Raw genomic sequence first — 16,389 nt, 5'->3', positions numbered from 1 at the left:
TCTCTCAATAATTTCCCCGCATCTCATTCTCATAGGTTGTGTCCTATGACAGGAGAATTTAGTCTCTGTCATTACTGTCCTCAGTTACCTGACAAAGGAGAATTTAGTCTCTGTCATTACTGTCCTCAGTTACCTGAAAAAGGAGAATTTAGTCTCTGTCATTACTGTTCTCAGTTACCTGACAGAGGAGGATTTAGCCTCTGTCATTACTGTCCTCAGTTACCTGACAAAGGAGGATTCAGTCTCTGTCATTACTGTTCTCAGTTACCTGACAGAGGAGGATTTAGCCTCTGTCATTACTGTCCTCAGTTACCTGACAAAGGAGGATTCAGTCTGAATTAGTGGGAAGGTGAGAAGCTGAGACAGCAAGGCAGACATCAATCAATCATTCATACTTCATTGGACAGACACAGGAGGAGATGACAAAATGGTGAGAGACACAGGAGGAGAGAAAGAGATGGAGGGAGACACAGGAGGAGATAAATAGATTGAGCAACACAGGATGAGAGAAAGGCAAGATGGAAGGAGTGAGACAGAATGAGTGAAGAGTAAGAGTAAACAACAAAGCCCCGGCACACACACACCTTATTGAGGGCCCCTATGCTCCGCGAGGAGGCATCAGTCAACACACACACCTTATTGAGGGCCCCTATGCTCCGTGAGGAGGCATCAGTGAACACACACACCTTATTGAGGGCCCCTATGCTCCGTGAGGAGGCATCAGTGAACACACACACCTTATTGAGGGCCCCTATGCTCCGTGAGGAGGCATCAGTGAACACACACACCTTATTGAGGGCCCCTATGCTCCGTGAGGAGGCATCAGTGAACACACACACCTTATTGAGGGCCCCTATGCTCCGTGAGGAGATATCAGTGAACACACACACCTTATTGAGGGCCCCTATGCTCCGTGAGGAGGCATCAGTGAACACACACACCTTATTGAGGGCCACTATGCTCCGTGAGGAGGCATCAGTGAACACACACACCTTATTGAGGGCCCCTATGCTCCGTGAGGAGGCATCAGTGAACACACACACCTTATTGAGGGCCACTATGCTCCTTGAGGAGGCATCAGTGAACAAACACACCTTATTGAGGGCCCCTATGCTCCGTGAGGAGGCATCAGTGAACAGTTTGCTGTGCAGCAGCATGACGCGGGCGATGAGGTAGAGGCGGAGGAACATGGGAACACTCAGCACCATGTCCAGGTCAGCCTCAGCCTGGGACGGGGCGTAAGAGAACGCCAGACGTGCCCGCCACTGGAACTTAAAGTCCCCGGGCACCGGATGCACCGCCGACACCAGTAGCTCCAACGATATCAGCAACACCCGATTCAATGTCATGGCGATGCGCCAGTCGTCCGCTCCGTTGTCGATGACGAAGAGCTGTGGTAGGGAAGAGGAGGGACAAGGGACAGGAAGAAAGAACGAGGGCTGGTTAGAGCGGAGGTAGCATTTTAACCACTTTGTAATTACTTAGTAATGAACATCGACATCATCATCATGGTCACCATCATCATCATCATCAGTAGTTTGGTACATGATTACAGTGTCAGTGCCTGTAGTAGTCAATATAATGGCTTTGCATAATCACAGTGGATTTATCTTTGATTTGATGAGAGGAAGGTGTTAGAATGTAGTGACACTGTTGATGTTTAGACTGCGTTGTTCCCCTTTCCCTCATATAAAACGAACTGTCTGCTAACTGTCATCTAACTGTCAGCTAACTGTCTGCTAACTGTCATCTAACTATCTGCTAACCGTCTACTAATTGTCAGCTAACTATCTGCTAACTGTCATCTAACTGTCTGCTAACTGTCATCTAACTGTCTGCTAACTGTCATCTAACTATCTGCTAACTGTCTACTAATTGTCTGCTAACTGTCTGCTAACTGTCATCTAACTGTCAGATAACTATCTGCTAACTGTCATCTAACTGTCAGCTAACTGTCAGCTAACTATCTGCTAACTGTCTACTAATTGTCTGCTAACTGTCTGCTAACTCTCAGCTAACTCTCTGCTAACTGTCAGCTAAATGTCTGCTAACTCTCAGCTAAATGTCTACTAAGACTCAGCTAACTGTCTGCTAACTGTCTGCTAACTCTCAGCTAACTGTCTGCTAACTGTCAGCCAACTGTCTGCTAACTGTCTGCTAACTCATCTAATTGTCTGCTAACTCTCAGCTAACTGTCTGCTAACTCTCAGCCTACTGTTTGATAACTGTCTGCTAACACCCCAGGAACCTAAGTGATCCCATTACCCCAGTCACAGCATTACTTTGAGACATCATTATGGATGTATTTCTGGCATCATTATGAACACACTCTAGCCATAATGCTTTAATTGCTGTTTTATTCCTGCTCAGTTGATGTTGTTTGCTTTCTTAATTGCTGTGGTTACTGTTGATACTGTCGCCGGGGCGGTTGTTATGAGGAAGAGCTAAGAGCAGGGTTTTAGTAGAGACCATCCCCTTCAGGAAGAGACAGACGGGGGGAGATGAAGAGAGAATATGAGAGAGGAGGGAGATATGGAGAAGGAGAGAGGGGGAGGAGCTAGAGATAGGGGAAAAGAGAAGGCAGGGAATGAGAAAGAGAGAAAAAGAAGAGAGAGATAGAGAAAGAGGAGAGACAGACAGGTGGAGAGTGAGCGATGGAGCGAGGTAGGGAAGTCCCTGTTTTAAATGAAAGGTTGAACAGATGCTGGTGGGCAGAGAGGAACAGTCAGAGTTGAGCAGAGAGAGAGAGAGAGCAGCTCTTACTGTATCCACATGATTCATCTGGAGAGGTTTTTATCCCACACACTTTGTCTCATCATACAAAACAAACACTATGAGAGGGTCAAACAACAGAACTAGCACAGTACAGGACCAACCAGAAGTCACAACTCATCTGGAGGGGCCTCAACTGGCCTGCACTGTAGCAGGATTTAATGTACAGTGAGAGAGAGCACAATTAGACCCAACCAAATCATGAGAAAACAAAAAGATAATTACTTAACACATTGGAAAGAATTAACAAAAAAACAGAGCAAACTAGAATGCTATTTGGCCCTACACAGAGAGTACACAGCAGCAGAATACCTGACCACTGTGACTGACCCAAAATTAAGGAAAGCTTTGACTATGTACAGACTCAGTGAGCATAGCCTTGCTATTGAGAAAGGCCGCCGTAGGCAGACATGGCTCTCAAGAGAAGACAGGCTATGTGCTCACTGCCCACAAAATGAGGTGGAAACTGAGCTGCACTTCCTAACCTCCTGTCCAATGTATGACCATATTAGAGACATATTTCCCCCAGATCACACAGATCCACAAAGAATTCGAAAACATATCCAATTTTGAAAAACTCCCATATCTACTGGGTGAAATTCCACAGTGTGCCATCACAGCAGCAAGATTTGTGACCTGTTGCCATGAGAAAAGGGCAACCAGTGAAGAACAAACACCATTGTAAATACAACCCATATTTATGCTTATTTATTTTATCTTGTGTCCTTTAACTATTTGTACATTGTGTATATATATATATATATATATATATATATATATATATATATATATATATATATATATATATATATATATATATATATATATATATATATATATATATATATATATATATATATATATATAATATGACATTTGTAATGTCTTTACTGTTTTGAAACTGCTGTATGTGTAATGTTTACTGTTATTTTTTGTTGTTTTTCACTTTGTATATTCACTTTGTATGTTGTCTACCTCACTTGCTTTGGCAATGTTAACACATGTTTCCCATGCCAATAAAGCCCTTGAATTGAATTGAATTGAGAGAGAGAGGGAGAGGGAGAGAGAGGAAGAGAGGGGGGAGAGAGAGAGAGAGAGAGGGGGGAGAGAGGAGAGAGAGAGAGAGAGAGAGAGAGAGAGAGAGAGAGAGAGAGAGAGAGAGAGGGAGAGAGAGAGTGAGGGGGTTGGGGGTTAGAGAGAGAGGTGAGAGAGAAAGAGAAAGAGAGGGGGATGGGGTGTAAAGAGAGAGAGAGAGAGAGAGAGAGAGGGTGATGGGATGTAAAGAGAGAGAGAGAGAAAGAGAGAGAGAGAGAGAGAGAGAGAGAGAGAGAGAGAGAGAGAGAGAGAGAGAGAGAGAGAGAGAGAGAGAGAGAGAGAGAGAGAGAGAGAGAGAGAGAGAGAGGAAATGGAAACGGAAATGTGACACTAAAAGAGAGTTCAGTAGTGGTAACATTCTTGCCCAGGTGTCTGTGTCTGCTCCAGCCAACTTACCTTGGTGAGACAGCTACAGCCTGTGGCCTGGTTGAAAGCAGACACAGTCACCCGGGCTAGTGACACTCCTTGTGCTCTAGTAGCAGAATGACACAACCAGCAGTGGATCACTGCTGGATAGAAAGCACAAATACACTTTCAGCTTTCAGACTAGATGGCTCTGTTTGCGTGACAGTGTAGCATGCAACTGGTGCCACTGGTGAAAAGACAAAAGGAGCATTCATCATGTCGTTGGTGTGTGTCGCAAGGAGTCATTGTGTTCTGCACACTCGTGTATTGTAGGTAAAATTATTTGTGAATGCTGCATTTCAGTCAGTGTGTGTGTATGCGTGCATGAAAGAGAGAGAGAGAGAGAGAGAGAGAGAGAGAGAGAGAGAGAGAGAGAGAGAGAGAGAGAGAACAAGAAGGAGAGTGACAGTGAGAGTGAGAGCGGGTGTTTTGCAGACCCAGCCTCGTCATGGTGACTGTTGCCAAGGCGACAACATCAAAGACCAGCCAAGCTTAATTAGAATCCCCAGCCAGAAAGAAAGAGATAAAGAGAGAGAGAGCGGGAAGGAGGGAGAGGTAGGGAGGGAGGGAGAGGTAGAGAGGGAGGGAGGGAGAGGTAGGGAGGGAGGGAGGGGGGAGAGGTAGGGAGGGAGGGAGAGGTAGGGAGGGAGGGAGAGGTAGAGAGGGAGGGAGGGAGAGGTAGGGAGGGAGGGAGAGGTAGGGAGGGAGGGAGAGGTAGAGAGGGAGGGAGGGAGAGGTAGGGAGGGAGGGAGGGGGGGAGAGGGAGGGAGGGAGAGGTAGGGAGGGAGGGAGAGGTAGAGAGGGAGGGAGGGAGAGGTAGGGAGGGAGGGAGGGGGGAGAGGTAGGGAGGGAGGGAGAGGTAGGGAGGGAGGGAGAGGTAGAGAGGGAGGGAGAGGTAGAGAGGGAGGGAGGGAGAGGTAGGGAGGGAGGGAGGGAGGGGGAGAGGTAGGGAGGGAGGGAGAGGTAGGGAGGGAGGGAGAGGTAGAGAGGGAGGGAGAGGTAGAGAGGGAGGGAGGGAGGGAGAGGTAGGGAGGGAGGGAGAGGTAGAGAGGGAGGGAGGGAGAGGTAGGGAGGGAGGGAGGGAGAGGTAGGGAGGGAGGGAGAGGTAGAGAGGGAGGGAGGGAGAGGTAGGGAGGGAGGGAGGGAGGGAGGGAAGGAGAGGTAGGGAGGGAGGAGGGAGGGAGGGAGAGGTAGGGAGGGAGAGGTAGGGAGGGAGGGAGGGAGAGGTAGAGAGGGAGGGAGGGAGAGGTAGGGAGGGAGGGAGAGGTAGAGAGGGAGGGAGGGAGAGGTAGGGAGGGAGGGAGAGGTAGGGAGGGAGGGAGGGAGAGGTAGAGAGGGAGGGAGGGAGAGGTAGAGAGGGAGGGAGGGAGGGGAGGTAGAGAGGGGAGGGAGGGAGGGAGAGGTAGAGAGGGAGGGCAGGAGAGGTAGAGAGGGAGGGAGGGAGGGAGAGGTAGAGAGGGAGGGAGGGAGAGGTAGGGAGGGAGGGAGGGAGAGGTAGAGAGGGAGGGAGGGAGAGGTAGAGAGGGAGGGAGGGAGAGGTAGGGAGGGAGGGAGGGGGAGAGGTAGGGAGGGAGGGAGAGGTGGGGAGGGAGGGAGAGGTAGAGAGGGAGGGAGGGAGAGGTAGGGAGGGAGGGAGGGGGGAGAGGTAGGGAGGGAGGGAGAGGGAGGGAGGGAGGGAGAGGTAGAGAGGGAGGGAGGGAGAGGTAGGGAGGGAGGGAGGGGGGAGAGGTAGGGAGGGAGGGAGAGGTAGGGAGGGAGGGAGGGGGGAGAGGTAGGGAGGGAGGGAGAGGTAGGGAGGGAGGGAGAGGTAGAGAGGGACGGAGAGGTAGAGAGGGAGGGAGGGGGGAGAGGTAGGGAGAGAGGGAGAGAGGTAGGGAGGGAGGGAGAGGTAGAGAGGGAGGGAGAGGTAGAGAGGGAGGGAGGGAGAGGTAGGGAGGGAGGGAGAGGTAGAGAGGGAGGGAGGGAGAGGTAGGGAGGGAGGGAGGGAGGGAGAGGTAGGGAGGGAGGAGAGGTAGAGAGGGAGGGAGAGGTAGGGAGGGAGGGAGGGAGGGAAGGAGAGGTAGGGAGGGAGGGAGGGAGGGAGGGAGAGGTAGGGAGGGAGGGAGAGGTAGAGAGGGAGGGAGAGGTAGAGAGGGAGGGAGGGAGAGGTAGGGAGGGAGGGAGAGGTAGGGAGGGAGGGAGAGGTAGAGAGGGAGGGAGGAGAGGTAGGGAGGGAGGGAGAGGTAGAGAGGGAGGGAGGGAGAGGTAGGGAGGGAGGGAGAGGTAGGGAGGGAGGGAGGGAGAGGTAGGGAGGGAGGGAGAGGTAGGGAGGGAGGGAGAGGTAGGGACGGAGGGAGAGGTAGGGACGGAGGGAGGGAGAGGTAGGGAGGGAGGGAGAGGTAGGGAGGGAGGGAGAGGTAGGGAGGGAGGGAGAGGTAGAGAGGGAGGGAGGGAGGGAGAGGTAGAGAGGGAGGGAGGGAGGGAGAGGTAGAGAGGGAGGGCAGGAGAGGTAGAGAGGGAGGGAGGGAGGGAGAGGTAGAGAGGGAGGGAGGGAGAGGTAGGGAGGGAGGGAGGGAGAGGTAGAGAGGGAGGGAGGGAGAGGTAGAGAGGGAGGGAGGGAGAGGTAGGGAGGGAGGGAGGGGGGAGAGGTAGGGAGGGAGGGAGAGGTGGGGAGGGAGGGAGAGGTAGAGAGGGAGGGAGGGAGAGGTAGGGAGGGAGGGAGGGGGAGAGGTAGGGAGGGAGGGAGAGGGAGGGAGGGAGGGAGAGGTAGAGAGGGAGGGAGGGAGAGGTAGGGAGGGAGGGAGGGGGAGAGGTAGGGAGGGAGGGAGAGGTAGGGAGGGAGGGAGGGGGGGAGAGGTAGGGAGGGAGGGAGAGGTAGGGAGGGAGGGAGAGGTAGAGAGGGACGGAGAGGTAGAGAGGGAGGGAGGGGGGAGAGGTAGGGAGAGAGGGAGAGGTAGGGAGGGAGGGAGAGGTAGAGAGGGAGGGAGAGGTAGAGAGGGAGGGAGGGAGAGGTAGGGAGGGAGGGAGAGGTAGAGAGGGAGGGAGGGAGAGGTAGGGAGGGAGGGAGGGAGGGAGAGGTAGGGAGGGAGGGAGAGGTAGAGAGGGAGGAGAGGTAGGGAGGGAGGGAGGGAGGGAAGGAGAGGTAGGGAGGGAGGGAGGGAGGGAGGGAGAGGTAGGGAGGAGGGAGAGGTAGAGAGGGAGGGAGAGGTAGAGAGGGAGGGAGGGAGAGGTAGGGAGGGAGGGAGAGGTAGGGAGGGAGGGAGAGGTAGAGAGGGAGGGAGGGAGAGGTAGGGAGGGAGGGAGAGGTAGAGAGGGAGGGAGGGAGAGGTAGGGAGGGAGGGAGAGGTAGGGAGGGAGGGGGGAGAGGTAGGGAGGGAGGGAGAGGTAGGGAGGGAGGGAGAGGTAGGGACGGAGGGAGAGGTAGGGACGGAGGGAGGGAGAGGTAGGGAGGGAGGGAGAGGTAGGGAGGGAGGGAGAGGTAGGGAGGGAGGGAGAGGTAGGGACACAGGGGAAGAGATAGAGACAACGGGAAGGAAGAGAGAGAAATATCCTGTGTGAGAGTCAAAGAGAGTGAGAGAGAGTACAGTACAGAAGTTTGTGTGTGTGTGTGTGTGTGTGTGTGTGTGTGTGTGTGTGTGTGTGTGTGTGTGTGTGTGTGTGTGTGTGTGTGTGTGTGTGTGTGTGTGTGTGTGTGTGTGTGTGTGTGTGTGTGTGTGTGTGTGTGTGTGTGTGTGTGTGTGTGTGCCTGCCTGCGTGTGTATGTGTGTGTGTGTGTGTGTGTCTGTGCACACTAATGGCACTGTGCTTTTCAATTGAGTCAGAGGGAAGCCCATCACAGCCCCAACACACACACAACTCATTCAGACTTACAGAACATCTCTTTTGTCTGCAAACTGATAGTCATTCACTCTGTTGTCCCTTCAGTGTGTGTGTGTCTATATATCTCTGCTGTCCCTTCAGTGTGTGTGACACTGCCACTCTTCTATCCCTCACTCCCTCTTTCTCTCTCTTCCCCAGATCCTCACTCCCTCTTTCTCTCTCTTCCCCAGATCCTCACTCCCTCTTTCTCTCTCTTCCCCAGATCCTCACTCCCTCTTTCTCTCTCTTCCCCAGATCCTCACTCCCTCTTTCTCTCTCTTCCCCAGATCCTCACTCCCTCTTTCTCTCTCTTCCCCAGATCCTCACTCCCTCTTTCTCTCTCTTCCCCAGATCCTCACTCCCTCTTTCTCTCTCTTCCCCAGATCCTCACTCCCTCTTTCTCTCTCTTCCCCAGATCCTCACTCCCTTTCTCTTTCTCTCTCTTCCCCAGATCCTCACTCCCTCTTTCTCTCTCTTCCCCAGATCCTCACTCCCTCTTTCTCTCTCTTCCCCAGATCCTCACTCCCTCTTTCTCTCTCTTCCCCAGATCCTCACTCCCTCTTTCTCTCTCTTCCCCAGATCCTCACTCCCTCTTTCTCTCTCTTCCCCAGATCCTCACTCCCTCTTTCTCTCTCTTCCCCAGATCCTCACTCCCTCTTTCTCTCTCTTCCCCAGATCCTCACTCCCTCTTTCTCTCTCTTCCCCAGATCCTCACTCCCTCTTTCTCTCTCTTCCCCAGATCCTCACTCCCTCTTTCTCTCTCTTCCCCAGATCCTCACTCCCTCTTTCTCTCTCTTCCCCAGATCCTCACTCCCTCTTTCTCTCTCTTCCTCAGAGCCTCACTCCCTCTTTCTCTCTCTTCCCCAGATCCTCACTCCCTCTTTCTCTCTCTTCCCCAGATCTTCACTCCCTCTTTCTCTCTCTTCCCCAGATCCTCACTCCCTTTTTCTCTCTCTTCCCCAGATCCTCACTCCCTCTTTCTCTCTCTTCCCCAGATCCTCACTCCCTCTTTCTCTCTCTTCCCCAGATCCTCACTCCCTCTTTCTCTCTCTTCCCCAGATCCTCCTCCCTCTTTCTCTCTCTTCCCCAGATCCTCACTCCCTCTTTCTCTCTCTTCCCCAGATCCTCACTCCCTTTTTCTCTCTCTTCCCCAGATCCTCACTCCCTCTTTCTCTCTCTTCCCCAGATCCTCACTCCCTCTTTTCTCTCTCTTCCCCAGATCCTCACTCCCTCTTTCTCTCTCTTCCCCAGATCCTCACTCCCTCTTTCTCTCTCTTCCCCAGATCCTCACTCCCTCTTTCTCTCTCTTCCCCAGATCCTCACTCCCTCTTTCTCTCTCTTCCCCAGATCCTCACTCCCTCTTTCTCTCTCTTCCCCAGATCCTCACTCCCTCTTTCTCTCTCTTCCCCAGATCCTCACTCCCTCTTTCTCTCTCTTCCCCAGATCCTCACTCCCTCTTTCTCTCTCTTCCCCAGATCCTCACTCCCTCTTTCTCTCTCTTCCCCAGATCCTCACTCCCTCTTTCTCTCTCTTCCCCAGATCCTCCCTCCAGCTTTCTGAATGACATCCAAACATATCCAAACAGAAGTGATTCAGACTCGCACCATCAGAGGAAATGACCATCCCTCCTTCTCTCGCTCCCTCCCCCTTCCTCTTCATTCCAGACACCTCTACACAGTCCTCCCTTCCTCCTCCTCCTCTCTCCCCCCTGCTGCTGTCACTCTTTTCCTGGATGAATCGCCACAAGGAAAAACTAAATATTTAAATTCCATTAAGAAGGTAATCTGTCATTGGGAATGACTGAGCACCACCGGGTTTACACCACAGAACAGTAGGAGAAGGGGAGGAGGTAGAGAGGGAGGGAAGTGGGAGAAGAAGGGAGGGAGGAGAGGAGAGCAGAAGTGTCGTCACTAGTTAACACATCCACAATGTCATAATTATGGCATGTACCTTTTATCTTCTTAAAATTTCATTTGAAACCTTACCATAACCTTAACTCTAACATTAACCACCTGCTAACCTTATGCCTAACCATCACCTTAAATTAAGACCAAAAAGGACATTTGTGTAATCAATTTATACTTTGTGGCTGAGGAAACTGACTTTGTGGCTGTGTTAACTAGTGGGGTACAATACCAGTGGTAAAACCCACAGAGGGAAAAGGGAATAGGCAGGAGGGAGGGATGAGATAGAAGGTGTGTGGAAATAAAGGACTAACAAAGAGAGAGAGAGAGTGAGGGATAGATGGAGGAAAGTGAGTAGAGGAAATTAAGGGCCAAAGATAGGTGAGGCCTTTTCACAGGTGAAGGTGTAAACTGGCAGGGGATTAGCTAGCGGATGTCTCCTGGTGCGCTATAATAGGACACCTCTAAACCCTCTTCGGCTCCCGGCCTGACAACCCCATCTAACCCCTCCATCACCCTGCCTCCCCCTCTCACCCACTCCTGTCCACAGCCACTGACTGTATGTGCTTTGGGAGTGTGTGTGTGCTCTAGGTGTGTGTATGTGTCTGTAAAACTTCTCCTTCCATCCTCCTCCCCGTCTCCAGCCCTGCTCTCCTAGGGACTCTGCTGTCACAACAGACCAGAGCGAGAGACGGAAGGAGTTCCACGTGTCAAACTCTTATTTCATTTATATTAAAACCAGCTAAATCTGGGTGAGCCCTGCTGATTATAGACCCATAAGTTTAACAAATTGTGATAATAATATAATAACAAAGCTTTTAAGCAACAGAATGTCAAAAGTCTTACCAGTCTTACCAGTCTTACCAGACTTACCAGTCTTACCAGACTTACCAGTCTTACCAGTCTTACCAGTCTTCATACATATCAAACAGGGTTTATTAAAAATAGGACACTTACAAACAAATAGAAGAACATGTTTCAGTTGAATACTAAACGCTAAAAAACAAGATATAGATGTATCAATAATGGCTGTTGATGCTGAAATGTCTTTGGACCGTCTTGAATGGGCTTTTCTTTCATTGTCTTTGTATTTTACCCCCTTTTTCGATCTTGTCTCATCGCTACACCTCCCCAACGGGCTCGAGAGAGGTGAAGGTTGAGAACCATGCGTCCTCCAAAACATGAGCCGCCAAACCGCGCTTCTTAACACCCACACTCTTAACCTGGAAGCCAGATGCACCAATGTGTCAGAGGAAACACTGTCCAACTGATGACTGAAGTCAGCTTGCAGGCGCCCGGCCCACCACAAGGAGTCGCTAGAGCATGATGAGCCAAGTAAAGCCCCCCCCAGCCAAATCCTCCCCTAACCCGGGTTCGATACGGGTCCAATTGTGTACCGCCCTATGGGACTCTGGGTCATGGCCGGTTGTGACACAGCCTGGGATAGAACCCGGGTCTGTAGTCATGCCTCAAGCCCTGCGATGCAGTGCCTTCGACCGCTGCGCTACTCGGGAGGCCTTGAATAGCCTTTTCTATTCAAAACTTTGGAAGCTTTCAACTTTCCAGCTAAAATAATACATATAATAAAAATATTATATAAATATCCCAAAGCAAAAATATACACAAATAATACATTATCTGACTAAATTGCTTTAGAAGGGGCACAAGACAGGGATGTCCTCTCTCTTCTCCTGTTTGCACTGGTTCAATTGAACCGTATGCAAAAAGAATTAGACAGGACCCAAAGTAACAGGTATCAGTATTGGCAAACATTAATATAAACTAAACTTATTTGCAGATTATCTCCTGGTATATCTGATCAATGTTGAAAATGTAATGACCCTCTTGCAAAATAATATTTCAGGAATACTCTAAAATCTCAGTATTGAAATGTATGTGGGAAGAAAAAAAAATAATGGCAATAGGAAAAAGAATAACTCATGATCTCCTGCAATGCTTTAAGTGGACCACAAAACATATAAAATACTTAGGATGCTTAATAAGTAACAATAAACAACAAATACAGTGCATTCGGAAAGTACTCAGAACCTTCGACCTTTTCCACATTTTGTTCCGTAAAGATAACTTTATCCCATTACTCAACCATATGAAATCAGATGTAATTAAATGGAATAATCTTCCCATAAATCTAACAGGTAGAATAGACCTCTTTAGAATGGCATGGCTCCGGGGGGGATCACGTGACCCTTGAACGAGATGGCCGCATGAACTAAGAGCCCCGCACAAGTAGTTTCCAATTCCTAATCTTACCTCCACTCCAAGTTCAAACTCATTTAGCTTCAGTAAGAAAAAGTCATGGCGGCTACAAAAGGCGACACTACAGGTGACATTTTTATCCGGACTCGAGTATTAGCGACGGAAAAAGCCTCCAAGAAGAAGCTAGCTTCAGAAAAAACTAGCGCCATTAGCCAATAGCAAGAGAACCCGCTCCCCCCCGAGGCACAACGAATGCCAACCTCGCACTCTGTCGAAGACATCCTTTCTGAGTTGAGATCCCAACGTACAGAACTAAACACTAAATTAGATGGCATTAACTCTCAGCTCAGTGCGATAGGGGGCAAGGTGACAATCCTGGAAAACGCTTTGCCTGACATCAACAACAAGATAACCATAAACGCGGGGCGCCTGGAGGAGGCAGAGGGGCGAATCCTATCCATGGAAAACTTATTGACAGATGCCATGGAAACAATAGCATATGCTAAAAAGAAAATCGAGCATCTGGAAGAGAAAACAGAGGACCTGGAAAACAGGGGGCGAAGGAATAATTGTGTTCTATTCAATCTGGGTGAAAAAGAAGAGGGAAACATGCCACTGATCCACCAGCAGCCAGACAACCACCGCGCCCAATCACCATACGTTTCCTGAGATTCACCGACAAGGAACGAGACCTACAGGCGGCGAAAAACAACACCATCACAGTGGGAAATGCCAAACTCGCTTTACACCAGGACCTGTCAGCTGGAATACGCCGAAAGCGCCGAGAATTTGACGAAGTGAAGAAATACTCCATTGACCGAGGCATCTTCAGGGGATTCAAATACCCAAACGAGCTCAGGATTCTTCACCAAGGAGCCTTGCGACACTTCAAAACTCCCGAAGAGGCAAAACATTTTTTTGAAAGACAATCCTGGCCAATGAGAAACAGACCAATGACTAAATGCGATTAATGCCATTACTAAAGGAGGTAAGACGACATATAGCCAATATCCAGAGACCCACCCCCTAAATGTCATTATAGCCGTCCAATTTATATTTATTTTTCTTTAACTGAGAGGGATGGGCTGTATAGCATAACCTAGGCCTACTAATGTTTCAGCCTACTTTTATTTCCCTGTTTTTTTGTTGCTATTATTACTTGGGGTTCCCTATGTCCCTTGGGGGAGGTATATGTAGGCTGGGCTATTGATTTTATTTTTCTCCCCTCTTTTACTGTGGTCTGGATGAGGGCAACTGTGTCATTTACTCAATGCGAGGTGGAGAGGATGAGGCATTTCTTTGGTGGGGAGAGGGAGACGTTGTGCGTTGCTAACTGTTCCCGGTTTTTGTTTTATTCGGAACACAGAATTGAGACTGAGCGGGGGGTAATAGATCCAACGGGATGTGTCGAGTTGTTTGGGAACTCGGCTGGAGTGTTCAGAGATGATTATTTTATGTACACCATTTATTTTCCTTTTATGTGAACGCAGCTGTAATTACTATCCACTTTTACCCAGCGATGACTTGCTCTAAAGTTCGATTACTGCTCGGTGATGATGACTAGTACCTTAAATCTATTGACATGGAACTGCCATGGTCTAGGGCATGCAATAAAACGAAAAAAGATACTATGTGCTCTAAAAAAGGAAAAAGCAGCGCTATTACAAGAGACACACCTCTGTGATGCTGAACATGCCAAACTCCGCAGAGCTTGGGTGGGACAGGTGTATTTCTCATCTTTCAAATCAAACAGTAGAGGCACAGCCATACTTATCCATAAAAATGTTCCATTCATAATTGACAAAAACATATCTGATCCGGAGGGGAGATTTATTTTGATAACTGGGTCACTATATGGTCAACCAATTACTATATTAAACATATACGCCCCTAACACAGATACTCCTGCCTTCATGTCAAAATTATAACCCTGTTCAATGAGCATTGTGTCTCCTTTGGCGTGGTTGCCGGAGATTTTAATTGTACCCTTAACCCAACCCTAGACAAATCATCTCAAGTCCCCACCACAAATCCTAGATCTGCAAAGATGTTGAACTCTCTTACTAAAGAGATGGGACTGATAGATATCTGGAGAGAGACTAATAGCTCATCTATGGACTATACATACTACTCTAATGTCCATAACACCTACTCCCGTATAGATTACATTTTTATCCCAAAGAGTTTCATAAATTCAGCCACTTGTACAATCGGACCATTAGCACTTTCAGATCACGCCTTTGTCCACCTCCACTTTGACCTCTGCAAAAACATCCCGAGGTCAAAGAGCTGGAAATTCAACACCTCCATGCTATCAAATGACGTGTTCCATACATTGGTAACTACATGGATAGACAACTACACACAAGACAATAAAGATTCTCCTGTTTCTCCGGCCACAATGTGGGACGCTGCTAAAGACACACTAAGAGATCATCTAATTGCATATGCTTCCTCTAAGAAAAAAGCAATGGAAGCACACAGGCTAGATCTTGAGAGGGAGCTGGAATGCTGTGAAAAAATACATAAACAATCCCTAGACAGCACCTCCTGGAGTCATCTTAAAGCAGCCAAAGCCAAACTGAATTTGGACTACACTCGGGAGATAAAAAAAAACACTTTTCTTTACTAAACAGAAATACCATGAGTATAGCAATAGGCCCAGTAGATTGCTTGCTTACCAATTAAAAAAGGAGCAGTCAAAGAGTATAATCATGGCTATCCGAACAGCAGAGGACGAGGTCACATATGACCCAAAAAATATCAATTGAACTTTTCATGATTTTTACTGCAAACTATATACCTCTGAGAGAAAACACAAGGAGGCAGAACTCCACTCTTTCCTAGAGGGAATCTCGCTACCTAAACTATCAGAGACCGACCAAGAAGATCTCAACTCCCCCTTCACTCCTGAGGAGATCCTGGAGGCAATTACCTCCATGCCAGCTAATAAGTCCCCAGGCCCAGATGGATTCCCCAGAGAGTTCTACAAAGCTTTTTGGCCCCAGCTCAGCCCTATCTTCATGCCAATGTTGGAGGATTTTTGCAAAAACGGAGTTCTCCCAGACTCAATGCACACAGCTCGCATTACAGTGTTGCTAAAAAAGGACAAGGACCCCCCTATCCTGCTCGTCCTTCCGGCCCATAAGCTTGTTGGATTTCAACTATAAAATAATTACCAAATTGCTCACCAAAATACTAAACACTCTCCTTCCCAAAATAATAAAAGCGGACCAAACCAGATTTATTAGAGACAGATACTCTTCTGATAACATTCGCCGTCTTTTTCATATTATTGATCAAGTAAACACACAGAAGACCCCTGTCCTGCTGGCTTCACTGGATGCTGAGAAGGCGTTTGACGGGATGGAGGGGGAGCTTTCTGTTTTCAGTCTTAGAAAAGTTCAATATGGGCCCAAATTTTATTAAATGGATCAAATCACTATACTCTCATCCAAATGCCATGGTGACTACTAATGGACTGAACTCTGACAGATTTCCTCTGGAACGGGGCACAAGACAAGGGTGCTCGCTGTCCCCGCTGCTCTACTTGTTGGGGGCGGAGCCTCTGGCAGAGCTGATAAGGAGCAATCCACGTATTATGGGTGTTTCTGCAGGCGGCCTGCAGCACAAGATTTCGCTTTACGCGGATGATGTCTTGCTCTACATATCCAACCCTGAGAAATCCCTCCCTCTCATTTTAGACACAATTGCTCAGTATGGCAAGTTTTCAGGATATAAGATACATTTGAACAAATCCACTGTCTGCCCTCTCAATATTACACTCACCAGCTCTATGAAGACACTTTGTCCTTTCCAATGGAAAGACACAGGGGTTTCAATACCTCGGGATCTTCATAACACCAGATCTGAATAGCCTTTTTCAGGAAAATTATCTTCCACTCCTGGATCGAATCAAGAAGGATCTCCAAACCTGGATCTCCCTCCCAATTAGCTTAGTAGGAAGAATTAATGTAATCCATATGAACGTCCTCTCTAGACTGAACTACTTATTTCAGATGCTCCCATGCTATCTCCCAGTTTCCTTCTTCAAAACAACTAACCAAAGCATCACCAAATTTATATGGGGCAATAAAAAACCTAGGATCAAGTTTTCCACTCTGTCGAAAACCTGAATCTAAGGGTGGTCTTGCCCTTC

At 48.9% G+C, this 16,389-nt stretch overlaps 1 pseudogene; it reads right to left on the bottom strand.

Annotated features, from left to right (window-relative positions):
• Positions 1-16,389, bottom strand: part of LOC124005853 — a 132,119-nt pseudogene that overhangs the window by 53,097 nt on the left and 62,633 nt on the right.

This window comes from Oncorhynchus gorbuscha, linkage group LG19 (genome assembly GCF_021184085.1).
Source record: "Oncorhynchus gorbuscha isolate QuinsamMale2020 ecotype Even-year linkage group LG19, OgorEven_v1.0, whole genome shotgun sequence".
Taxonomy (NCBI): Eukaryota; Metazoa; Chordata; class Actinopteri; order Salmoniformes; family Salmonidae; genus Oncorhynchus; species Oncorhynchus gorbuscha.
The sequence above is the reverse complement of the archived record's forward strand: the minus strand, read 5'-3'. Positions and strand labels throughout refer to the sequence as shown.